General features: G+C 40.6%; 1 long non-coding RNA gene across 1 annotated transcript; it reads right to left on the bottom strand.

The window, feature by feature from the left end:
- Window positions 1-868: 868 nt before the first annotated feature.
- LOC106098820 (uncharacterized) lies at window positions 869-26275 on the bottom strand. Its single transcript, XR_001225138.3, has 3 exons — window positions 26217-26275; window positions 1653-1756; window positions 869-1523 (listed from the first exon to the last, which is right to left on the bottom strand). It is a non-coding gene; the product is annotated as an uncharacterized LOC106098820 (long non-coding RNA).

The raw sequence follows: 26275 nt of genomic DNA on the forward strand, positions 1-26275 counted from the left end.
AGTTTAGGTTTTAAATTAATTTGCAGTTATAAATCGCTGAACTTAAAGAAGCATAATAATAAATCAACTTACAAAATGTGCTTCCTCTTTATTATGTCTAAATAAAATCTATGTTGTGTCAAATAAATCGGATATTAGCATTTTAGTCGGGCAGTGTGGTTCTTGGGATGTCATTTCAACAATTACTGACTTCACTGCAAGGAAATTCGTGCTCTCTAAATAAATTCTTTTGACCTCTTAACCCAAACAAATATATGCATAACCAGTGACATCAGTTGTGTCTTAGTGCTAATTATCAAATGTGATAACACTTTATAATATAAAATGTGATGAAGGGTGTAATTTTCCTGTATTAAATGGAACTTCCATGTATTTTGTCTGAAATTACACTGGAATTATATTTATTTATTTACAAATGCTCATAGCCCTTTTCCCACTAGTACCTACTCGGCTTGGCTCGACTCAGTTTTTAGGGTTTTAATTAGGTAATAGTACCTGGTACCAGGTATTTTTTAGTACCTAGTACACCAGGGTTCCAAGTGATCTGAAAATGTGACGTCAACAGCCTGCATGCCACTGATTGGCCAGTCAGTAGGATCGCTCGATGAGTCATGAGCGACTCCTTCACGAAAATCAAAACCGCCATTGTTGAAACCTGGCAAGGAGGGAAATGGCTACACACAAACCAACACCGTGATCACCGAGTCTGACAGAAAGCCATACACCAAGCAGCAGGTATAGAATTGCCTCAACGTCCTCCATTGTTCTGCTGTATTTGTGGTGCATACAAATGACATCCTGAGACTTTTGGCCGAGTCGGTATAGATACCCTGTGTACATTGTTGGTGCTCAGTTGTAATGGAAAACGACCAAAACCCAGTAGAGTCGAGTCAAGTCAAACTGAGTAGATACTAATGGAAAAGAGGCTTTAGTGGTAGATATAAGGAACGGGTTATCTGCTGATCAAAAGGTTAGTGGTTCGATCCCTCCTATCTGCATGCCCAATATCCTTGGGCAAAATACTAATCCCAAGTTGCTCTCCAATGCATTCATCATAGTATGAATGTGTGCGCATGTTAGATAGAAAGCACTTACGTAGAAAGAGCATAGAAAAAGTGCTTGTGTGAATGAGGCAAGTTGTGCAAAGGGCTTTGAGTGCTCAGAGTAGAAAAGTGCTGTATAGTGGCTTTATCTTGCCTTTTTATATTTTTATTTGTATTATATTGGTGCAGATCATGTATGATACACTATTCAACTGTCCTCTTATCTTACATTTAAAAATGTGATGAGGATTGTTTTCCTTTTCCCTATAAGTACGTTCATAAGCATTGTTCAACCATAAACCAGGTCTGAACATTTCAGAAGCTGCTGATTTACTGGGTTTTTTCCCCACACAACCATCTTTAGGGTTTATAGAGAATAGTCTGAACAAGAGAAATTATGCAGTGAACAGCAGTTCTCTTGGTGGACGTGCCTTGTTGATGCCAGAGGTCAGAGAAGAATGGCCAGCCTGCTTTGGACACCTGTCGAGATGTGATAGAAGAGGAGCCAACAAATCTGCCAACAAACCTGGAGCAACTGTGTGATGTGCCATGTTAGCACAGAGCAAAATCTCAGAAAAATGGGAAGCCAATAATAACTCAAATAATTACCTGCTACAGCCAAGGTTTGCAGAAGAGCACACGTGGGTGTCAAGTTGAACCTTAAAACGGATGAAGCAGCAGCAGAAGACCACAGTGGGCGTCACTCCTGCCATCTAAGAACAGGGAACGGAGGCTATAGTTTACACCAATCAGACAACAAAAAGTTGTCTGATCTGGCAACATTTGGATGGTAGAATCAAATTGTTGTAACCAACATGAAAGCATGGATCCACTGGTGGTAGTGTAATGGAGTGAGGAATATTTTCTCGGCACACTTTCAGCCCCAACTGATCCTTGATTAAACGTATTATTGCTGACCATGTCTATCCCTTTACAACCACCCCCTCTTCTGATGGTTGCTTCCAGGTGGATAAAGCAGCATTCCACAAAACTCAGATCATTTCACCGTTGGGATTTGATACAATATGAGTTTTGCAGCTGACAAATCTGCAGCAACTATGGGGTGTCCATATATCCCACACCAAATAACTGCTTCACTTTAATTTTGTTCCCATATGAATTGTCAAATTTTGCAGTGGTTCCTACACCCCAGTTTTCAAAGATTTCCATAGCACCAAGCCTAAGAAAACTGTTCCTGACAGCTGACCATATTTCATGTAATACTGAGATGAGATTTGAAATGGCTTTTAACCTTAAAATGTATGATGGTCATATAATACCATGAAAATAACAAGTGAAATGCAATAACCAACAATCTGATAATATGGTCAAACATAATGTGAATGGTGCTGCGTGGCAAACACTGTCACCCTTGGATTTAATCAATGGTAAACTGTATTACATGGAAATTAACATAACAAGGTCAGGATTACTACAGAGATTAATTCATTTAACCAAATACAAGGAACACACAAAACACACGGCCTGTTATTCGCTGCTCTTTGTAATAGTATTAGCAGGTACCAGGGACACCATAACCATGAACCTTAATCTCAGCCAATTTTCCAGAATAAACGCAATGTCGCCAACCGCAAATGCAAATCCTCCTATCATCATAATCTGAAAAATTCATTAAGACCCCCCTGGCTCTGCTCTGCCCCTACCTGTCTTTACTAATGGCACGTCACATGCATAATGTATGACAGTAATCTGAAATGACAGATTCCGTAAAGCGGATCCACCTGTGTTACGAAACACAGAGGGGTACTGTAAATATTCTCTGGCAAACATTTCACTTTCAAAGTGAACACGCTCTCATGGAGTCACCTGATCAAACATGTCAATTTGAAGCACGCATCAGTGACAGTGATGCCGTGGGGGCCCCATGAGGCTAGTCGGGCTTCCCTCCCCTTCACTTCATCTTCGGCATTGATTTGATGTGAACTTGGACCATCTGTCCTGTGTTAATTGCACATGTGCTGCTATGTAGCCTCATTGGCGGGCTGCACAACAGCGGGGCCCACAGTAAAAGTCCCCTACGGCTTTCTTGATAGGTGAATGTTTATGGTTCATTTAGTTCCAAAACAGTTGGCCACCCGTCAAGGAGAAGCATTAAATTCAATGACTGATCAATGACTTTTGTGGCAGCTGAACAGCACTAATCTATGTGCATAATCAGTCAGGAAGGCGTGTTCTCAGTCTCAACCTTGCCTTAAAAAGCATTGTGTGTTGACAAATGCATCCTTCACATTTTATATGCGTTTTTAGAGCTGCAGTAGAGTAGGGTTTGGACTCTCTGAATAATAATAAGTGGCTAAAGGGAAGATTTAGTCAAAGTGCATTCATCTCGCTGGCTCTGCTGTGGGTGACATCGCTTTCCCCACTCCTGCTCCTGGTCTCTTTTTCTCTGCTGCAAACAAGCTCTCACTGAAAACAGCAAGGGTGTCCCCTCTGACTTTAATATTACATGGTCTAGATGAGGGGAACACAGGGCAACACTGAGGAGAAGATATTTTGATGTCAAATGATCTGGGATAATCCCAGAGCAGCAGCTCAGCTGCGAGGAAGGAGGGGAAGGCCTGAAAGACAAAGAGTAAGCTCAGAAAACAAAAAAGAGACAAGAAGCAATGGAGTGCAAGACGGAGGAAAGAGCTAGGAAACAAGACAGAAGCGTGGCGAATGAAAGAGAGACGTAAGAGTGCAAGAGAAAGAGGAAAAGTGCAGAAACAAGAGAGGGTGAAAATGAAAGAGATGTAAGAAGAAGAAGCACCTGTGATCTTCTGTCTCTACAGAGAGAAAACGAACAAGGCCATCCTGAAGGAGCGGGGGGACTGGAAAACAGAAAAGAGCCATTTCCCGGACTTGACAGGTGTCATGTAGAGTTCCAGTGTGCATGTTATTGGATTCTGGCACACATTTTGAGCTGAAGTGAAAATCCAGATTCTTCGCTTTGCTTATGTGGGTTTTCTTATAGTTTTCATTATCTGCAATGTGCATTATTTCCCCGTGTATGCCAGTTAATGTGATTATTGTAGGTTATCCATTATTTATCATTCTTAGAGCACAGACAAGGAGGATGCTCAACACACTCTCAAGCATATCTCTAATTCAGAGAAGTCGATGTTAGTATCACGATCTGCATGCATACAGTATGCAGATTTCTGAGTTACTGAGCCTCCCCCCCAAAAAGAAAAAAAAATGAGAAATGTTTTAATCACTACTTTTGCCTTACCTCACAATACTTGCTTTGCATTGCAATACATTTTTCAGTTTCACCTCACATTAATGGTATATTTCATCTGACCAACAGCAAGAGGCTAAGATGTTAAGATGTCTGTTAACATATCTAAGATCATTGGGGGGAAACACAGATGAACAGCCATGTGCCGCGTGCATGTAGATGATACCAAGCGGCAGCACGTGTAGGTTGAACAGCAGTGGAGCAAGGACTAACCTTTGTGGAACCCCAGAGAGAATTTTTGTTACAACACATTTAAAGCTACCTACTCAAACATGAAAGCAACTCTTCAATAATTAGAATGAAAACCAGCTAACAGGAACTGCTAAGCCAACTGAAACATGAAGCCTTTGAATTAAAATGTCATGAACAACAGTGTCGATGGCAGCCGTGAGATCAAGAGACGCTAAAATCAAAGTTCTCTGTGAGTCACTTTTGATCTTAAAGGCATTCATTACAGTTATGAGAGCTGTTGTAGCACTATGGTTGGCTCTGAAGACTGACTGGTATATAAATATATGATCTATACAGTGAGCTAAAATTATTCATACAGTTGTTTGTAAGTGAATGGGGATTGGGGATGGGGTGTTCACTACGAAGAGGAAGAAGTAATCAAAACCAAAAAAAGCAGCATGGGATTCTTAGATAGTGGACAAAAAAAAATTTAAAAAAAATAGTTGGCTGCGGTCGTGAGGTCTCAGAATCTGATCTGTGAGCAAAAGAGTGACAAGACCACGGAATTGAAGGTAAATAACATCATGGAAAAACTCGCAGCTATCCAACGGGAGATGGAGAGACCAGTGTCGGAGTGCTAAAAGAAACAGCTCGAAATTCTCAAGAGTTGTTGGAAGAAAATCGCAATCATAATGCGGCTACCCCTCCGGCGCCAGCTGCGGGCTCAAGGGTGGAGCCGATCAAAACAATCCCTGATAACGACTATGTTGAGACTGTTCCTTCCCATCCCATGCAAGGCCACCTGGGTTGGCTGGTAGACTGTTTACTTAACCTGGCAGGGCGAAGGACACTGTCTCCGCTGAACTATGGACACGCACACACATACACTTACACTGATAAGCAAACACTGATCCCCGTCCCTTTCCAAACGCCTTCGATGCTTGTTTCCTGCGGGGGAACACGGTGGGTCTATGTGCCGCGCTGGAATGATAGCGCTGTGCAGGGCGGCTGCTGTGTTCGCTTCGGATTACTCCTCACCCCCCACCCAACCCCGTGGCTTGTCATGTCCTTCATAATGTTGTGCTGTGGACATTCATGTGCTTTTTTGTGCAGAGGAGTTTTTTTGTTTCCTGTTCTCATGCTGTCCTACCATGGAAGCACAGCATGAGTAGGGGTCTCTTTTTTTCCTCTTGTACTTTCCCATTGTAATGTACATTTCAATGTTTCTTTTCTTTAATGCTACCAATCTCCGACCTGTATCCCCATGTAATGTCTGTGTTGTATGTGTAAGGTCGGGGGGGGGTCCCATTTCACTGCAGGGCAACCTGCATGTGACGAATAAAGCTTTGATTGATTGATTGATTGATTGATTGATTGATTGAAGTTACACCGTTTTTAAGACTGTATAATTTCACTACAAAAAAAGTTCTTTCTCTATTAACTAGCTAAGAGACCAGTTGCTCCACATTACTGTCACTGGCACACTGATAGTCACCTGGCGAATGAACCCTTCAAAGCTCTGTGTAAAACCAGTTCTCAACCATATTGATCTGTTAGCGTGGGGAAAGGAGTCCTTTGTCATCGTAGGGCAACAGGTTGGGAAGATCTATGGCCTCACATCTGTCCAGGTGTTGCCCGCTAAATCTAAGCTATATCACTTCCACTTTTCCACGCTGTCAAGCTCTTTGTGTCATGACAGGTCTAGTCCAATCACCTTCTCCCAGCCTTCTCCAGGCCAATAAGCAATAATGCCGCGTACTAAATCTCACTGCGCATCTGTCATTCTCCTTCGCAGGCGCCTTTGTGCAATCCACCTCCTCCCCATCTCCACCTCTTATCACTCAAGCTCCATTCAAGCTACCTTCATCTCCACCACCAGCGTCTAGGCTCCAGGGGGTCCTGCTCTAATGCCTTTCACAGCTGGGGTTCCGTTCTGCCGAGACGGGCCATTGGAGTCTAACCGCCAAACACCTTTCTATATTCTGTTCATCAATCTTAAATACGATCCACCTCTCTCTATTAATCGGCTATGTACCACAGGCCTTCAAGTTGCCAGTAGGCCATCACTTGACCAGGCTGACTTAGCTAATTATAGGCCAATCTCCAACCTTTTATCTCAAAATTCCTGAAGGAGTAGTTGGAAAACAGGTAACTTATCATTTGCAGAGGAATGGCTGATTTGAAGAGTTTCAGTCAGGTTTCAGAGCTCGTCACAGCACAGAAACAGGTGAAGTGAAGGTTACACATGATCTTCTTATGGCCTCTCACAGTGGACTCATCTCTGTGCTTGTCCTGCTAGACTTCAGTGCAGTGTTTGATACTGTTGACCATAATAATTTATTACAACGATTAGAGCATGCTGTAGCTATTAAAGGTACTGCGCTGCAGTGGCTTGAATGAAATCTAACAGACTCCAAAGTCTTCATGTAAATGGAGAGTTCTCTTCACACACTAAGGTTAATTATGGAGTTCCACAGGGTTCCATGCTAGGAGCAATCCTTCCTTAGGCAGTACAATTAGAAGGCAAAGCATATATTTTCACTTCTATGCAGATGACACCCAACTTTATCTGTCCATGAAGCCGGCGTCTGGCTCTCTTTCAAGACGTGTCTTTATCCTGTCTTTCTCTCAATCTATTCATGCAGATGGCCGCCCCTCCCTGAGCCTGGTTTTGCTTTTTGGCAGTATATAGATAAAATTGGATTGAATTGAACTGAATTTCCTAATGTCACACCCATATAGTCACAGTTTCAATAAAGCTACTTGGTCACAATGAAAAAACATGTTTTTAAAAACAACAAATCTGGGTTTGCAAGCTACTTATCCATACAGTTATATCACCACACAAATAACCATCAATGTAATGTCACTACAACAGATTGCAGCAATTGTAATAAAATATCAATTATTGCTGTCAAAATTAACACGTTAATGCAGATTAAGCTGCGATCACGATTAATGCAATTTAAAAAAAAATTAACGCTATTAACGCATCTGGAGTGCAGAATGACTCAAAATCCCTGAAAATTTTCTGTCAACGCATTTCGGGCAGTTTGTCCAAGCAGAGTTACTTTCGCACATGTGCAAATGGGCAGTTGATCTGGTAGTGACGGGCAGCTGAACCAATCAACTCAATATGGAAGATGATAAACGCAAATTGGTCCTCTCCATGGGAAATTTGAGTATTAAAAAAAATAAGACGGAACAGTCGACCGACATATTATGCACATTGTGCAAGAAGGAATTTTCTTTTCACCGAAGCTCCTCCAGCTTAAAATATCACATTGACGCGAAGCATACGTTAGTCAGTAATGCTGCTAGGACTTTGGCTAATGCGTCACCCAGCTTGGGACAAACCACTCACGGAGCATTGGGGACTCAGTAAGTCTACCTCGGAAATATTGACTGACACTATTCCCAAGTGGATTGCAACAAACTGCAGACCTGTTAATATCGTTGAGAACACGCGCGTTACATAGCTTTGGTTCCTCGTTTCAAGGACTTGAAGTGCCTCCCCAAGAGTCACAGAGAGAGAGCATGGATAAATGTTTACAGAGTTTTTTGTTAACATGAATGTGCAAGATGTTCAATAAACATGTTAAGTGCGTATATTTTCCCTTTTTTCTCGAGTCTGTTTGCTCATGCAAAATGAAATGCGAATAATATAGAATAAAATGAATGATATTTAATCGTGATTAATCAAAATTAATTCAGAGTAAGCCATTGATGAATCTTATTAAAAATTGTAATTGTCTGACAGCACTAATATATATTATACCGATTACCTATTAGTATATAGGTTTTTTAAAAGTTGTATTTCACAGGAGAGAACCTGTGCTAAAAGGAAACGATTCAAATTTTCTTTGAATTTAAAGACACATTCTTTGTGTTTATTCTCTATTTACTTCATTATATTGCATAAATGTCAGTTACAAGCTTAAATATAAAGTTGAAAAAGTGTAATTGCAGCCAGGCTATTGATCAAGTAATTGCGATTAATGACAGAAAATTGTGAGATTAATTAGTTAATTTTTTTAATCTATTGACAGCACTAATATAAATATAGACAAGAGCACAGGACATGATGTATGTATGTAAATATGCAATTTAAGTTCAAAGTACTTTAGCAAGTCACTGTAGAAAATTCCCTATGACCCATGTCTTTAATGTTAAATGGCACTGGGGTAAACCTGCCTAATAAAGCTGTGCACGTCTGACAACACAGCATGCAACACCATCTCTGATTCCACAGCAGGAGCAGAAGAGGATGCCAGGCTCCTCTCCTGAGAAACAATTAGCCTGAACTTCAGAGGAGAACAATGATTAGCATGTGCTCGTGCGGATAGTGGGGAACTTGAGTCCCCTCACAGCCCATACCTACTATTGAGCACTTACATAATCAGACACTGAATTACATAACATTTTGCGCTTTCATACCCAACCTTACTGTTGCCCACCATCATCCCATTTACACGAACAATCTCTCTTGCTTCCCTGCTCTTTTTGATTCGATTTTTTTCCCCTTCAATGCAGTAACCTCATTTGGATCGCTGCGCTAATTAAAGGGCTCACAAACCAGAGTAAGAGTCTGCCATATGCTGTAGCTAACAGTAACTCCAGAGTGTCACAACCTGGAGCATCTGACTTACTGTATCTGTTAGAGCAGAACTAAAACAAATTAGATCCTTATGCTCCCCTTATCGAAACCATAAAATCCCTTGGATCTCCTTTATCTAATATGAATTTAATGTGAGCCATATTGCTTTTTTATAAAACATAGACATGACTGCACCACATCATTCATTCATCAGTTTTTCCATTACCTAAAGATAAAAAGTAAATATAAAAGACAAAACTATATCAAATAGACTAAAACTGAGTGCATAAGTAGGAGCAGAATGCAAGAAAACCAATAAATCCAAGTAAAACGAGGACTGAAAAAGCCGTCCAAATAAAACCCAATATTAGGGAGTGATTTGACAGAAAAGACTTTCACTGGCAGCCTCGGCTTCTCAGGCGAAGTAGCCCACAGGGGCCCTGACAGCAAAAGCACCAGTCACCTTTAATCTTTATTCTCGATTAAGGAAAGAGAAAAAAAGGTTTCGGGTGAGACTCACAGGAACCCTGAGGGAGCAAAGGCGTTAGTGAAAGCATGGGGATAAGTTATGTTTAGCCTCAAAGTAAGGGGAAATACTGAGATTCATTCTAAAATTAATAGATAGCAGTCCAATAATATATGCATATTCAAGCTGCAATATTTCAACATTTTTGGCATAAAAATGCATTAAAATCCATAAAAATGCAACATTTCTTTTTCATCATTGCAACATTTAAAGCACGTGTTTAGAAAGTCAGAAAGCCACATCTATGACTATCGCACCTAAAAATTCAAGATTTGAGCAAGTTAGTATTTTTCATGTCTCTGTTTCCCGTCTGCAGCAGCACACATCGTCTTAGTGCTAGAGTTGTCTAAGCTTCAAGTTTTCACATCACTTTGTGTCATACGGCTACTGGAGCGGGATTGGCTCCCAGATTAGTTGTAATGTCACAAATCCTGCTTGCAGCTACACACTTTAAACTTAGACTTGAAACAAGCTCAGACTGTCAGTGGATGAATTTGAAAACTGTCTTCTAGAGTGTCTCTGAACATGCATCATTCTGTGCAATAAAAGCAAATTGTGTGTAAACTGCAATTTCTTCTTTTTTCTCTTTATAATTGTATCAATGGATGCAGTATTTTGACAGTTAATAACAGCTATGTCCTTCTGTTCTAATCAATATTTTGTATCATGGGAACAAATTATTTCTTGCAGGTTAAAGTTTTCCTCTGCGTTTGGCAGTTTTGTTCATTTTTGTTGTAACTCTGTTTATATAATTGTGGTCATAGCTCAATGTTTTGAGCTATGAAAAAAAAAAAAACGAGCAAAGGATATTTTACTGATGTGATTCAGCTTCAGACTTGCATCTGTCCTCTGGCATAAACACGTCTCCAGTAAGTGCTAACTTTGCAATTTGTTTAAACAAGCAACTGTTCTAACAGGTTTAGCATATTAAAATAAAAGGTGATATTGTTCAATTCAATTCCCAAATGTTTAAGTATATATGCAGTACATATGTATTTGGATAGTAGCATCATAAGTGCTGTTAAATTATTGTTGTAGGATATTAAAAAAGGGAGTTTCCCTCATGGCTTGGTTAACGTTTTTGCCTTACACAAAGCTCACCAGTTCAATACTGAGTGGATTTGGTTTTGACTAAGATGTTTGCAGATGACACTCTGATCTGCAGTGAGAGTAAGTATACACTGGTATACATGTATACATTGAAGAGACAGAATACGTGTGTGAATGAGATGGAGACAGGTGGAAAGCTGAACAGACACGGAGGTAATGAAGGTAGATGATAAATAAATACCTGGGGTCAAACCTCCAAGGTAACAGAAAGTGCATAAGAGAGTGCAGGCAGGGTGGAATGGGTGATGAGTGTCAGGGGTGTTGATATATGGGTTTGAGACATTAGCAGTACCAAAAAGACAGGTGGCAGAGTTGAAAATGCTAAGAATTTCGTTGGAGTGACCAGTGTGGAAAGGATTGGAAATAATAAATCGGAGGGACAGCTCAGTTTGAGCAGTTTGGACTTAAAGAGGAAAAGGCTGCGATGGTTTGGACTCGTGCAGATACAGTTAATTCTGGCTACAGCAGCAACCATCATGCTAAAATTTAAGCTTGATTTAGACTTCTGTGGGGAACCTACACCCTATCTTGCGTAGTAATGGGAAACTCCTTTTATCCCTACACCACAACCGCCCACAGCATTCAAGTTGTCATATATGTTCACCCAGTGTGTAGTTACGTCTCTTGGAGGTGCATGTGAGGTTACATGAAGTCTGAGGCATAGTTAAAATGGGGTTCTGGTTATGGCGTAAGTGACGACTTAGAACTGGCGCAGAAGTAGGCTTCCATGGAGTGGAAACCAGTGGAAGATATTACTGATTTATAAGTCATTTTTTAATTTTCATTCTAAGGATGAATGTTGTGGACAGAATAATGGCAGCAAACGTGGAAATTCAACAATTAGCACTTTAGTTATACCAGTTTTATCAGCTTATCAGAGTTAAGCTTCAGACTAAGTAAACTCGTTTGACCAATCACAATGTAACAGTGAGGGCAAACAGCACAAACCAGGCAAACCAGTGCACATTTAATTACATTTAAGAGCCCATTTGTCAAGCTTTTTAAATACATGGAGCTTCTGGTGGTTCAGCTGCACAGTCATCCTTTAATATATATAGTGGAGAGTAGTTTTTTTTTTAATGATACAAAATTTAAAACCACCAGTGCACTAAAATACAAAAGTTGGACAAAAATTTCAAACACTTCATTACTTTTTAAAAACTTATTGGCGCAGAAAAAAGAATTTTAAATTGTCTTACGGCACTCAGGAACAGAAAGTCGTTAAGATCAAACAGCAAGCAAGATTTTATTTCTCTGACTTCTAAAACAAATGTTTCTGGTATGATGTTAACTTCCAACAGAGCAAGTGGGGTTTTTCTTTTACTTTAGGGGGTTTAAGTGCATAACAGGGCAACACACACTATAGTAATTAACTACCCCCAGCTGTTAATTTCATATAACCTCCAGACCTCCCCACAACCTATTTAACACCCTGTCGGCACCGAGCACCACCGGGTCACCGCTCAGCTGGAGAGCCATTGTAGAGTCGAGTCTCAGGGGAAAGTAAATAGAAAAAAAATGGGAGGGCAAATAAAGAGACGTGGAGGGTTTTCTCTCACATGTACAGCTCGTGTAATAAGGGTCATAGTGCCCTGGGCTAGCCAACTGTACAGGCAGGAAAAATAATTTCATTCATGAAGGAGGGAGAGGGGAGTGGTAGCTTTTCCATATCAAAGAGGGTTGGGAGCATTTTGTTTGAGAGGCACATTTTCAAATTCTACAAATTCATTATTCTCTTTTTGATTAAAATTCCAAGCGTCTGCCCTGCCTCTCTGCCTGATTGAAGTGTCAAGGGAGTTTCCAGACAAAGGTACCGGATTCGGCTCCTTGAGGCAATTGCTGACTTCGAGTGTTAAGAGCAGCGGGAATCTGGAGGATGAACTGTGCAAAAAAAGAGAAAAAAAAAATGTTCAGACAGCAAATCCCAAATGCATAGAGGGCTTCGTGTTCCTTGTACAACTGCGAAACGCAGCGGTGCCAGACAGAAGGCTTATGTTTCATGTTTGATCCTTTCTGTGTCACAGTAACAGCCTCGTAGGCTCCAACGGCCTTAGCGCGGCGCCGCTCGCTCCTCCACAGGATTTCCACTCGCCAGAGCAAACGTCGATCAGATCAGACACATTAAGAAGCTAATTGTCCCCCTTGGGCTGGGCTGTTCATTATCTGAGCCAGTGCACAAAATTCAGTGAAGCAGGAGCAGGAATAGAGGCCACGGCAGACTGACACACACTAGCATGGTCAGTAGCTCCGTAAACCGCAAACGGGCATCAACGCAAGACAGCCTGTGGTGATGCCGAGCATCCAAGCTGCGCATGGTTTCCCTCTGTAAATAGGAAATCCCTCTGTGAAATTGCCAGTTATAGAGTTGCAATTACCGACTACAGTTGGGGCTCTTCCCCCCCTCCTCTTTTCCAAGAGCACAAAACCTGCGAGCGACCATATTCTAATTCACGTTTGCCTGTCTCTTGAATAATAGATTGCAAAAGGCCTAGACCAGATAAAAAGCTTTTTCACCCCGAGGAAAGCTGGTGTTTGCGATTCGACGCATTGTTAAAAATACACCGTGCACGTTATCCAGCAACTTCAGTAAACTGAAAAGAGTGAGACCTTCATTCACGGGTGGAAAAAATAAAATACCTCCCCCTTTACTTCTGTGGTGGCAGCAGGAGCAACGCTGGACCCGGTCCAAGCTGAGACGTATTGGCAGGTGAACGTTTAATACCATTCACTCCTCCCCGGCGAACACACAACAACAGACCCCTGCCCCCTTTGAGCCTTAACAAATAACTCTTCTTCACAGCCAACGTGTGTCTTTATTTCCACACACAATTGAGTCATGATGGGATTACCCATTGTGTGTACAGCTGCAGTCACAGGATTACGGATGACTAGGGATGATGGCAGAGAGAACACAGTTCTAACCAACTGCACACAAGCCACCGGCTCCACTTATTGCCAGCCTCGAAATATGCTTGGAAGACCTGAGATCATACCGCAATGATGTTATCGTCAAGAAATGATAGCATTTTTTTCTCTAACAGAGATGCAGTATGTGGTTTGAAGATAGGGCGAGACCCGTTCTTCAATACGGTTTTATTACGTTGGATGTAATCCTCAATGTCTGGATTGGATGCACAACCTGCCAGCCCCCTTCTCTCTGCTCATCATACCTGTGTGACAACCACAGCATTTGTGACTGTGGGTGTGTGCCCAGAGGAGGCGAGCGGTGGCTGTCAGAAGTGACACGTGATGACTGGGTTTTGCAAGACACACCATTATCACAACTCTCACACCTCGGGCAAGAATGCGTATGTGCGAGGGAGCCGTGATAACAGGGTGCACCTCGTGTTCGTGCGTGCCTTGTAAGGCAGAGCTGAACATCTCCGTCGGCAGATGGGCCCCCATGGCGGCGGAGCGGCGGCAGCCGGCGTCATGGGAACGCTGAGTAGAAATGCTGTTATTACACCTCTGTGCAATGTGGTAATTTACTGTAATTCTAGTCAGTGTCACAACAACGCTGATGTGCTTTTGAAACGCTGTCATGTTTTTCAGAGGCGGCGAGAAAGCGGATACACGGGTGATGAGACACCACAGGGTTTTTTTGTTTTTCTTTGGCTGATGCCTTCTCATGACAAAACCAGACCCCCTGCGAACTTGAGTCACACTGAGAGGCATAGATGTCAAATGTGGTCGGCGATCAGCGGGGACGGCGTCCAGACGTCCCGTGCCAGCACAAAACTGTTATTGGTGCGCGTCTCCGTCCTCTCTGGAGAGCGAACTGGGCGGGGGGGGACACACCGTGACTCACCCTGTGGACTGGAAGGGGACCGAGGGAGGAGAGAGAAAGATTGAGAGTCACTCGTCATCACACACTACATCATTTCCCTCCCTCATTACAGCCAGTGCCACCCACACTACTAAGAGCATGCTCACACACTCGCGTGTGATAGAGTATGAAAGAAGTAGCCTCTACATCAGCGTGTCAGAGGAGCTTATCCGTAATGGGCAAAACAGGCGGTAGCAGTGAAGCACTTACCCAGAGCCGCCATCCTGTGTAATACCGTACTCACAGTGAGAGCAGACATTCAGAGAAAGTGGTTAAAAGCTTGTGCCAATTAGCATGTTTCACTGTCTACATCCTGATGTAGGCTTCCTTTCAGTGACAGGTCACAGCACGCACCGTTCCACTATGCGTATTTCACATATTTAATAGGAAATGTCTGTTTTCATCTGGCTTTTATTGGGTTAGTCAGATTTTGCCTGTGCATGAGGTGTTATGAGTAGACTACTGATTCAAAATAAAAAAAATACAAAATTGTAATAATAAGCTCGGGGTGCAGATTGAATACGAACACAGTTCCCGAAAAATCTAACCTGCCTCTAGTGTAGTGGCAATGTGATGCAGTTTATGCTTCGCACAGATAAAAAAAAAAGCTTGGCATGCAATTACTAAATTAGTCCAGAAATTAATTTCAACCCAGTGAACTGACACAGAAACGCACTGAACTGCTAATCTGGGAGCAGGAGGGCTAGAAATCCTCTGGAATTTAAAGTTTAATGGATTAATGATGTCAAGGCTCTCAAGTGGATAGGATGGTAGCACAAAGTAACTCTGGAGGAATTAAAGTCCTTATGGGCTATGTCTGCATGGGAGTCTGCTGGTATTGTAGGCGCTTTAGTGAGTAGTAACCCACTTCTGCTGATGGCTGTGCAGCATAAACTGCCCATCTCCGCTATTGTAGTCTTTGATTAATCTTGCATTTCCTTCCATCCAAGGCTTCTGAATGGCCTTATGAGTCAGTAAAGAAAGCTTTATTCACTGTATGGCATGGCCTATTGTTTTCCAAAAGCACACACAGGGACTCAGCATTATGCAAGGCCATCTATGGGACCATCAATTGCTCAGTCAGAGATATTGATTAGTCATAGGCAAATAGCTGAAATGCAAATTGAGTAAAAAGCAGTTTTTCTTGACTATAGCATGAATGTTTCCATAACAGAGCGCTTGCTCAAATGTTAACAACGCCTCTCCCCCCATCTTTTTTCCATAGACAGAAAGATGGAGTATAAAAGGATGTACAGCAGGTTAATGTGACCAAGAATAGAGAAGGAAATGTACTGACAGGGGAAGGGAGTGTGCTGAAAAGATGTAGTGTGAGGAGCTGACGAATGAAGAAAAAGAAAATGAGAAGAGGACGGATGGAGGACAGTTAGTAAATCAGGAAGTGAAGAAATTTAGTAAGGAGAGAGTGAGGGCAGCTATGCAGAGTGTGAAGGTTGTCCAGATGATATACCTGTGGAGGTATGAGGATATCGAATATGTCAAATATGGAGCTGCCAGGCAGGAGGAAAAGAGGAAGACCACAGAAGAATCATGGAGACAGTGTGAGGTGGAGGCAGATGATCCACTGTGGCGACCCCTAGAGGAAAAAGAAGACCTCTTCCCCATCTACATGATGGTCAACATTTTACTCTGCCATTTATTGTGGATGTTCAGACGTACAAATAGTAAACAACATGGTTATTACCTTGTTTAATCTTGTCCTCAGAGAGTACAAATCAGAGTTAAGAACCTTTAGAGACTATAATGATAATTCTTAGGGGGATATTTAGTAGGTTATATCAAGCAGAAACATCCAGAGCTGAAAAATGAAGCCAGAGCTAAGTGCCAAAAACTGCAGTTCTTCTAGTCGCCACTTGAGGCTAGCTCCAAAAGTGAGTGAACCCCCATAGACTTCAATGTTAAAATGCTAGTCACAATTACGTCGACTATCAGAATCGTTGACAACTAATTTAATAGTTGGCACGTCATTTGAAGCTTTGTAAGATCCTGAAAGATGCAGGAATAAGTAGTAGGATTTAAGAGTGTAATAACGGACTAAAGAAGAAGATGGCAGCACTGCATCTACAAGGATGCCAGCTGCCGTTAAATGCCAAAGAAGAAGAAGCAGTCTCTGGAATCGTAGCTGTGTCCAAATTCAGGGGCCGCATCTTTCGGAGGCCACATTTGTAGGCCGATTAAATCACGGCGAGGCGACGAAGGCTGTCCAAATTCGAAGACTCCTCCAAGTGCGGCCGACAAATGCGTCCTCCTTTTCCCCAGATTTGAAGGATGGGTCTACTCCACTGAGACAATCTGCAAATTTCATTAAAAGCTTAATAAACTATCATCTTGTCTTTATTTTTAGTTAGCACATACCTTAAACACTTCAAGCTGTAAGCTAATGATAGTTATATAAGAGCAGATGCGCGCTTGTGCAATAAGCTGTACGTTTTACGTCCAATTGATGCATGATCTGATTAGTCGACTAATCACAAAAATAATCAGTGAATAATCAACTATCAAAATAATCGATTGTGGCAGCCCTAGTCTACAGCCAGTTTTTAAAATGGTTTTGGTCTGTAAGCATAGTGTCCCACTTCACAGCAGCTTTGCAGTGGGTAAATATTTTTTTAAATATATATAATTGAAATTTCTTTAAGGCTTAAATTTTTAAGAGTTGCGGCCTCTTTGACAGCTTGTAGCTGTCCCTCTGCTTATTGAAGGCACTTGACTAAGGCTACGTCCACATGTACACGGGTATTTTTGAAAACGGAGATTTTCCGTTTTCGTTTTTAAAAAAAAAAAAATCCCGTCCACACGTAAACGCAAAAACGAAGGAAAACGCTGCTAGGAACATGCCAAAGCAACAGGTGGCGATATAATCCTAACCGTGTAGAAATGTTGGCCAATCAGAAGTCTAGAAGCCTGGGTGGGAAAGAGTAAACAAAGATGGCGCATAGAAGCAGAACTGAGTCGTATGTGTGAAGGGACAGAAACTGTGTGTGTATATGTGAGCATTTAAACACTGCAGAGAGTAAAATTAACAGTAACAGTATTTTGTCTAAGTCCGCCATTGTAGAAATCCATTTCACCAAAACAATAACGTGGCGCACAGTGTGACGTCAAAAGAGGCGCACACCTTTGACGTTGCGTTTTCTCCGTTTTCCTCATCCACACGTAAATGCAAAAACGGAGTTTTCGAAACTCACCACCTTGGCAGGCGTTTTTAAAAATCTCCGTTTTTAGTGACCGAAAACGCAGTTTACATGTAGACGAAAGTTGCAAACGCATAGAAAAATCTGCGTTTTCAAAAATACCCGGGTACGTGTGGACGTAGCCTAAAATTCTCTAGTGCAATATTTCATCCTCTTATGTAAATAATAACAAAAAACTAAAATGTTGGCTACTAAAATGCTAACATTAAAGCGTAAATACTGAGCATACACACTGGTGACATCTTGGTGGCTACATCCATCTTCATAGACAGTCTATGACAATTACCAACTAAACCATATTCAATATCATACTATAGCATATCAGCATTGTAAGAATGATTATACATTAAATCTCATTTGCTTTCCACTATATGGTTGCAGTTATTAGACATGAAATTTTATTTACCTAATTTAATGACCACAGATCAATTTTTTGCTGAGACATGACTGAAAAGTATGTCAGTCTTGCATTAGTGTTAGGAAAAAGTCAAACTAGCCACAAGTTTATATGTCTACTTTTACATCTGATTTACAATAAATCAGAATTGCTGTGTAATTATAATAACTATAATAAAGAGTACATGATTGTGTTTGCCCATTTGGAAAACCTGCAAGGAACATATTCTCATCTACAACCTGCTTGTAGCCTCAAACCAAAAGAACTATCCTTCATTAAAAGTGGATATGTACTGGACTAACATCATCCTCCTGCATAAACCAAAACTAAAGGAGGAGAGAGGGGTTTAATTAAGATGGTTTCAGAGAGCACTGTGGGGCTCTGTTCACCCCAGATACATACCAATTAAGGTATTTTTAGTCGGGTTGCTGCTCTGGAATACAATTTCTCCCCACCTATCACCTGCAGTGACAAAAAAGGTTTCGCTTGGGACATCTTTTGTGATCTTGGGATATTTTCTGGTATATTAGTATCTCTCACTTAAAGATAAAATTAATAAAAAGAAAGAAGAGACAAAATTGTGATGATGCGATCACAGGAAAGGTTTGGAGATGTTCCACTGATGGGTTATGGGAGACTGCCAGAGTGGATAAGAAGCATCAGTATTTCAAGGTGACTTCCTGGGCAACTATACAGTTGCAATTAAATTAAACTCTATATCTGAAAAGAGGAGGGTGGCACCAGTTTTTGTCCAAGTTTCATTAACTGTTCTTTTGCTTTACTACTTGCTTGTACAGGACCATCAACGAAGCCAAAATCAGGAAAGTCCGTGAGGATGTTTAGGCACTTAAGACTTAAATCACACCGGCCTAGAGAACAGTCTTCAACCATCTGGCAACTACTGGTCACTAGGGAAAAGTGTGCATTTTGCAACTTTGCCGAGTGGGTGCTGAAGGTTGTTGGCAGTCACTAGTGTGATCACAAAGAGGTGTATTGTACTGCACTGAAAACCTACCTTTGATTGCTTTGGTCAGTAGCAGAGTGCTGTGGTAGCCCGTAGTTTTACGGAAGGTGGCAACTCGTCTGCAAACACTTGTAAACTACTTGCTGAACGGTAGAAACTGAAATGTGCAATGCAAACTGGACAAAGGAGAAAAGTAAAAATTGCACCGTTAAATGTGCTGTTGCAACAGGATAGGGGTGACTTACTGTGAAGGAAAACTTTCTGTGTTTCCTGTTTGGATGGTACTTTTTCAAGTTTCACTAAATGCCAAGCGTCCACAGACAAGTCGGGGTCTTTCATGCAGTTTACGGGTGAAAACTGCAATGTGCTAGTGGGAAAACCAATAACAGGGAGGTTTTTGGTACAGCATCCTCTAAACACACAATTTCACCCAGTGACTGCCAGCAACCACTTGCTGGTTGGGGAAAAAAATCACGTTTTTCCCCAGTGACTGGAGGTTGCCAGGGTGATGATGACCAGCCTCTAAGTTTGGCCTAAGAGCGATGCAATTGTTGTAATGAGAGACCAGACCTGTGTGGATAACAAATGAAAACGAGATGTCTATAACAAAAACTGCCAAACAAAGGCTCCCAGCTTTGCCTACTAAGCTGACTAGACACTGCACACCAGAGAAGAATTGGAGCCTCAACCCTATCCAGCGAATTAAAGCTAAAATAAAAGGATGGAAACGAAGTGAAAAAAAACAAACCTGCAAATCCTGGGCTACATTCCCAACCTTTAATTGTGAACAGAATTTTTTTAATGAGAAAAAAGATCAAACCTCTTTTAACTTATTCATTTTCATTTGCATATACACCATGGGAGACAACACTCAAGCAAAAAATGACAGATAAATCACTTGGAAACAAACACAGCATCTTCCAAACAAATGGTAAATCAGAAGTCATAGTCAGTATTTCTTTGACGAGTTTGCACGTGCCCTTGTAAACTGCATAAAAAGTGTCTGATTCACTTATTAGAACAAGGACGACCTTCTCCTCCCAAAGCATTATTTTTTCCTTGCATGTTTAAACACTGTGTAATGGCTCCAAAGTTGACGCTAACTCAGTATGATTAGAAAGTGAAATCTCATTAAGGGCAACACCACTCTTCTCATTATATCACCAAATGCATCTCCGCTCCCAAATTAGTTGGAAAAGAAAATAACCCTACTATGTGTGTATAAAAAAAAAAAAAGGACAGACAAAAACAACCTTGCTCTAGGGACTGGACATACAGTCGACCTGGTCCTTCTAATTCCTGTTGCGCGCTTTTCTCACCTGGCAAGTGTCTCCCCGGGGTAGCTGACAGAGGTCACGGGCAGAGGATAGTGGGTCTGATGCGAAAGTATAAGCCCTGGGGGCAAACTATGACAACCAACGCCATCACTATCACCATTATCATCACATTTTCATTTGCAGGACTCCCACTGTGTGTAGCCATGGCGACAATCAAAGGGAGATTGGAGCTGCTCGCCCTCAAGGTTGGTGCAATGTCAGGGTCAGTGCGGTGGCCTTCAAACTGCACATCTACACAACTGTGCAATGAAAATAACAGAGGTGTGGACTCGAGTCACATGACTTGGACTCGAGTCATTAATTTTATGACTTTAGACTTGACTTGAAAAAAGGTTGTAAGACTTGTGACTTGACTTGGACTTTTACACCAGTGACTTGGGACTTGAATTGGACTTGAACCTGTTTACTTGAAAAGACTTGATATTTTACCCAAATCTAAAATTTAACATACATATTATATAAAAAGTGCGGACCATTAATTCACTTTATTCATTCATTCATTCTTACCACACTCCGTATATATGTGAGCGTGGGCTGTAGCACAGCCAATCAAATTAACCAGATTTGAAAAAAACAAGAACAAAAACGCTCGAGCCAAAAATGCTCCCAAGAGTAATTTCTTTCGGGTACATAAACTACGAAGTAGTCAACAAAAAACGAAATGCAATATGCAAAACATGCAAGAAGAGAATCACAGACGGAGATGGAACAACTTCCAACTTTGTCCGACATTTGAAGTTGCATAAAGAAGGTAGGTGGTGCTTTTTTTTTTTTCTTTTTTTTTTTTGCTACGATGAGACAGCTGACTTAGCTAACTTCATCTTATTAGCAAATGTTCTCCGGGCTACGTTGATGATACTGTTTGGCTTTAACAGGTATGATATGTTTGTCATGCTATTTTAAATCCGGTCCTGCAAGCGCATCCAAGAATAACATGCAACTTGTTAGCTCAGAATTGTCGGTGAATGGTGAGCAGGGTCCGTTTCAGAAAGTGGGTTCTGTAGCTGTACTCAGTCTCTCTCCGTCTCCTCCCCATCATTAACCCCGTAGATTTAACCCAGTTTAGACTGACAAATATTTATTTTACCATCACATCACAATTCAAAATCACTGTGTTTAATTTGCAATTAGTGTATGGTCGTGTTTAACTTTTGCATGTCTGAGCCAGGGAAAAAAAATTTTTTGGTTAGAAAATCTGGCCCACCTTAGTGTGTAATTGAGTAGTCCTGCTATACATGGCCTTTTTCTTCTGTCATTTATGTCAATACATCAAATAAAATACTTTGATCTTATATTATTAGCTGTTGTTTATTTGCAAAGGTTATTCTCAACAGGGATGCTAGACAAAAACGGCGTTTTCTACAGACAGCCTAGCATACGCTCTCCACTTGCGAGTGGAAAAAGAAAAAACACCCCTTCCCTATTGGTGTTAGAGTTTACCATGTCAGCCAATCAAAAAAATGATAAGGCAACATGTGACATTTGGTTGTTTAGGGAGAAGGGGAAGTTTTTAGGAGTGACACCCGCGACGGAAAGCGGGCGAGCGAAAGAGAGAGAGAGAGAGTTTTCATATGTGAGACATTAGTGACGTTTAGCGTGTTTGGAGGCTGTAGTTAGTTTGTTGTGTAGTTATTGTTTTGTATTGTGTGTCGGTTAGACTGCTGAATTTCATATTTGATCTAAAAAAGCTGTCAAAGGCAGATTCCAGTGTAAACGCTGTCTCCACATAGAAAACTGGACTGTTGCACCTCCAGTTGTCAGACCTGCAGGGTTTAGGCCTGTGGTGTTCTCCTCTGTCTTATACTGAATACAAACTACATGTTTTGGACTGGCACAAATAATTTGTGTGCCTTCTTATTTGATGCAGCACACCTGATTGTTCTGTAAATAGATTTAAATGGTTATATAAAAAACGCCTGAGGCCTTGGCTACATTTTTAGGTAAATAGTACCATATAACTTTGTTGTTTGCAAAACTTGTGCATAATTTTTAGAAATGTACAATTTCTATTTGCATTTCAAGTTATGAAAATGATTCGTTAAACGTAAAAAAATATAACTTTTTTCTACTCGGATTCTGAATTTTTTGTCTGAATTTAGATCAACTGTGCTAATATAGTATACCAAAATGAAAAAAATAACACAAATTTCAGATATTTGAGGTTGTGCTGTAAATAATGATACCAAACAAGGCAAGAAAAACATATTTTAAAAGTGAAATATAGAAGTAAAATCAAAAGTAGTCAAGAACGGCCAATTATACCCTGGACCCCAGAGGGTTAAAAAAAAGACTTGAAAGGACTTGAAATTCAAAGTTTCGGACTTGGGACTTGACTTGAAAGTTGTCTGTCTTGACTTGCGACTTGACTCTGACTTGCTTGACTTTACTTGAGACTTGACTTGTGACTTGAGGATAAAGACTTGGGACTTACTTGAGACTTGCAAAACAATGACTTGGTCCCACCTCTGGAAAACAACATCTTAATCAATAAGACTGTGTTGAACACACACTGTTTTTTGTGCTGTGAATCATCACCAAGGTAGTGACACAAGAGAGTCAAATTGATTTAAACAGTAATTAGCACATTACAGAGACACACGGGGCCATGCATTCATTGCCAGTATTACTAGTGCATTTGGATGGGTTTGTTTTTTTAACATCAACAGAGCCTCCAAGATGATCAGATGATTCCTCGAATGATGCAGTTTGGACAGTTTACAAGAATCTGAGTGAAGGAAATGGCTTTCACTGTTGAGCTGCCACATAACGGCCCGCATGGTGCTTCCGTTCCTGCAACTGTTCATGAACAAAACAGGGTGTCCATGCTTACCATGAATGGAGGAACCAAGCTGTGGTCAGTCAACTGAGCAGCACTCTAGATGGACGACATGACAGGTCTCCAGAAGTGAAGCCAAGAATATCACGGAAATGGCCTCTGCTTCCTTCCTGCTGTTAATTTAATTATTTAACTTCAGCGGCCCTCTGCCAAGGCCAACTGCCATATATTACAGTTTTAAAGAAAGTGATCCTTTCCTCCAAGATCATGAACTTATAACTCGCAGTGTTTGCATACTCTTGCTAGTGAACGTACAAGCAATCAGCACCAACAACCTCAGTCATACTGAAAACACAGCCTGTGCAGTAGAGACTGGGCATGGAGATGTAGCATTCTGTCAGGGCATCTCTTATTGGGGTAAAAAATACCCCACCTTTTCCATGATTGGAGGTAGGACATCAGATAACATAAAATATCAACGTATAAGGCACATACATTTTTAAGTACTTGTGCTTCAATTTTTCAGTTTATCTTAGCTAGGCAGCTCATTGTCTTTGTTTGTTTTTAAAGATGTCACACTTTCTGGGATCAACTTGAAAGAAAGACAGATGTAAAATCCTATTGTGTTTATAGACAGAATGACAAGTATGCAAATGATACCAAAACTATGACCTCCTTGCCGGACATAATAGTAATAAGTGGTTTTACACTAAACTGTAACCAATACTCTGTCAGGGATCAGGGACGAACTTTAGGCTAGGTCTTCCTAAGGTTATTATAGTTAACTAAAACAGTGGGAACAGGAAAAAACAGTTAACTATTTTACAATATGCCTAATGTGGCACTGATGAACATGTTTATTGAGAATCCGGTTGTCTACAAGGCTGAGTCAACTGCTTTCAAAAGTTTCATTGTTTTTATTGTGACATCTGTGCTGATTTTCTTAGATTTCGCCTTTGACACATGCCCTCCATTCAATCAGTGTTGGGAAGGTTACTTTTAAAATGTATTCCACTACAGATTACAGATTACATGGCCCCAAATGTAGTTTGTAACATATTACGTTAACTTATTCAGTGTGTAACAAATGCTGATTACTTTAGATTACTTGATATATTGTCAAGCTTTTTACAACTACATGAATATGCTATTACAGTGTGTTTTATTACTATTACTGAAGGCTACTCACCACCAAGCTAACATTGTTAGCTGAGGTTAGTTCATAGACCGCAGACTGTTAGACTTGATGGACAGCATTAACAACCTGCTAGCTGCAAATAATCATGTGCAGTTCTGAAAGCAATACCAACTAGATTTTTAAATCTTAATATAAAATGAGTAACAGGGCAGACATTAGATAAGGCTGCACTTTTTGCAGTGATCTCGTATAGAAAACGATTTCTGTATCAGTAATATGTTTTCTTTCTGTCTGCTTTCAGAACTGCACAATTATTTGCAGCTAGCAGGTTGTAATGCAGCCTTCATTAATAGTAATAAATCGAGGGTGACCATATTTTGATTTCCAAAAAAAGAGGACACTTGGCCCAGTCATGAACAACTTTAATAATACTGTTTGCTTAAAGACAACTTTAAGATATTTAAACGATGCCTTCTCTGTTCGGTTAATGATTGGTAAAATAAAAAATGTCATATAGGCTTTTACAAGTCAACAAGTGCAAAAAACAGGACGGTTGGTCACCCTAAATAGACCACACAGCAATAGTACATCGAGCATACTGAAGTGGCACATAACCCAGGTAGCTACCACGACTAAAACAAGGTAGTTGCAGTAGGCTAACGTTAGTTTTTTAAAAAGAACTTACTTCCAGATGTTTCTTTAGGGTGTAGGTGGAGTCTTTTGATGCTGGCTGCTGGCAAACACAGTTTGCATTGCACAGTCAGATTTCCGGTCAGAGCCTCTTATTGCTTGTTTTGTTTGGGTTTCCAATAATGCGTGGAATTACCAAAATTAAAGAGGGGATAGCCTAACATATGAAACAGGAAAAGACCGCCATGCAATCCATTTATTTCAACAAAGTAACTGTATTCTAATTAGCAACTATTTAAGCGGCAACTGTAATGGAATACAGTTACTCATATTTGTATTTTAAATACGCAACATGTGTTCTGTTACTCCCCAACACTGCATACAATAATAATTAAGAATACCAAGAGTGAAAATAATGAAAACTAAACCAAAATTAAACATTTTTAAACATTAAATATTCTAACAATAAATAAACTGAATTAAGAAAATCCACTCTGGAAACTAAGTGAAACTAAACTGAATTAAATATAAAAAGTCAAAATGAAATTTAAAAAAAAGCAATTAGAAACTACAAAACTATAATATTCTAGTGCTTCCAGTTTGCTAACAAACCAAGAGCGCAATTAAGCTACACAAAAAAGGAACTAATATGCAGCAGTTCAGCACTGGGAATTTTAAAAAAATGATTTAGGGATATTTTTGAATCAGTTACAACATAAAGCTTGGTTGGAAACAGATATAAAGGTTGTGAAACAACCACGAACAGCGTTTTGGTACCCTTAATTAAATAAATACATCTGTGCCTCAGCCTGGCATCCCTCCCAGCCGATGCTGTCAAGATGCATCAAGAAGTAGAAATATTATGAGCACATTACCACTTAACGTGCACCCTGTTTCTGTCCTTGTCACTTTCATGTGTTCATGCATGTACATATCGATGAACTTGCAGCATTTATCAACAGTATATAGCTAAACGAGTGGAGCGAGCATAAACTGAGTTACTTTTTTATGAAGCAGTAGTTAATTTTAAATATATTTCAAACTCAACAAATATCAGCAAGCCCACTAGAGGCTTTTAACATGGCAGCTTAGCTGTATATCTCAGTAGGCAGTAGAAATGAAAGAGAATAGACAACAGATGGCAAGCTTCAAGAAAGTTAAAATAATAAAAACACTAACACGTCACAGGAACACATCAGGTCTGAGATCAGTGTTCTGTACCTTCATTGTGTGTCAAATGACATTTACCTTTTTGCAGGACAGTCACTGTAAGCCAGGGGTGGGCAACTCAACGGCCGGTGTCCTGC

Source organism: Oreochromis niloticus, linkage group LG18, assembly GCF_001858045.2.
Source record: "Oreochromis niloticus isolate F11D_XX linkage group LG18, O_niloticus_UMD_NMBU, whole genome shotgun sequence".
In the NCBI taxonomy this organism is placed as follows: Eukaryota; Metazoa; Chordata; class Actinopteri; order Cichliformes; family Cichlidae; genus Oreochromis; species Oreochromis niloticus.